Genomic DNA, 1153 nt, shown 5'->3' with positions numbered 1-1153 from the left:
CGGGGTATATCTGCTGCTGCAGTCCCAGTCTCCTGGGCCCTGGGTGGCTACCCCGGGGTATATCTGCTGCTGCAGTCCAAGTCTCCTGGGCCCTGGGTAGCTACCCTGGTGCTGCAGTCCCAGTCTCCTGGGCCCTGGGTGGCTTCTCAGAGGAGATGTGACAAAATCTCTGCTTCAAAAGCCTCGACAGCAGTCAGACACTTCCTTCCCCGGACAGACGCACTCACTGTGACCTCGTAAATACACCTCGTTTCTGCCGGCCGCTCACCTCTGTCCCGCCAGAGCCAGACTGGGGTGGGGGGGAGAGAGTCTAGATGCAGTGAGAATATGAGAGAGGGAAATTGAAAAAAAATTCAAATGTGTGGTGATGCAGAACAAGAAAAGCACAGACTGTTGCCTTGACAGGAAGGAAGCAGAAAGAACAAACAGTTCTCTCTCCCTCTGTTTGTCTCTCTCTTTCTCTGTCTCTCTCTCTCATATAATCGGTCTCACATGTTGATGTGTGCCGTGTCTCAGCACCGCAGTGGCGTCTCAACATGTCCCTCCTCGTGTACAGACCAGGGCCAAGATTTAATGCACCAATTAATGGTGAAAATATTTTTATTTATGTGAAGGAAAACACAAAATTCAGAATGCAAGTGACAATTTAAAAATGTAATGCTGTCAGGGGGCTTTCTTGTCAGGGACCTGTGTCCCAAACGAGTACTCTTGTCCCCAAAGACCAGTTTCTTTGAGGAGTGTGAACTCTGCAAAATGTGCCCAAGTCAAGTAGCATGGCCACTTGAACAGGTGGTCTTGAGTACCAAAACACGGAAGTGGACTGCTATTTAACTTGACTACAAGGAGTTTTTAACCGGTTAGGAAATGTTCTCATTTTAATACTGATGCCAAGATATCAAAACCAGATCCTTCTTTGCTGCTTCCCCTGGCAAGATGCTGGGAGCCCCGGCGGGAGGCTAGGAGCTCATGCGTCCTACTGTACGGTTCGCATCATGTGTCAAAACCAACTGTACTAAAACACGGAACTGGACTACTATTTAACGCAACTATGATGCATTTTTACCTGCTTATAAAGCAGACTATGCAACGCCATCACTAACAGGGACGTTGTAGAGCGTCCTCTGGTGGACAGACTATGCAACACCATCACTAA

At 48.6% G+C, this 1153-nt stretch overlaps 1 protein-coding gene across 1 annotated transcript in view; it reads left to right on the top strand.

The window, feature by feature from the left end:
- The window catches only part of mkln1 (muskelin 1, intracellular mediator containing kelch motifs), a 39294-nt gene that overhangs the window by 33060 nt on the left and 5081 nt on the right, over positions 1–1153 (top strand). The gene's annotated exons all lie outside the window — the stretch shown is intronic.

Source organism: Etheostoma cragini, unplaced genomic scaffold (assembly GCF_013103735.1).
Source record: "Etheostoma cragini isolate CJK2018 unplaced genomic scaffold, CSU_Ecrag_1.0 ScbMSFa_1523, whole genome shotgun sequence".
Classification (NCBI taxonomy): domain Eukaryota; kingdom Metazoa; phylum Chordata; class Actinopteri; order Perciformes; family Percidae; genus Etheostoma; species Etheostoma cragini.
This window is presented reverse-complemented; position numbering and strand designations above follow the sequence as displayed.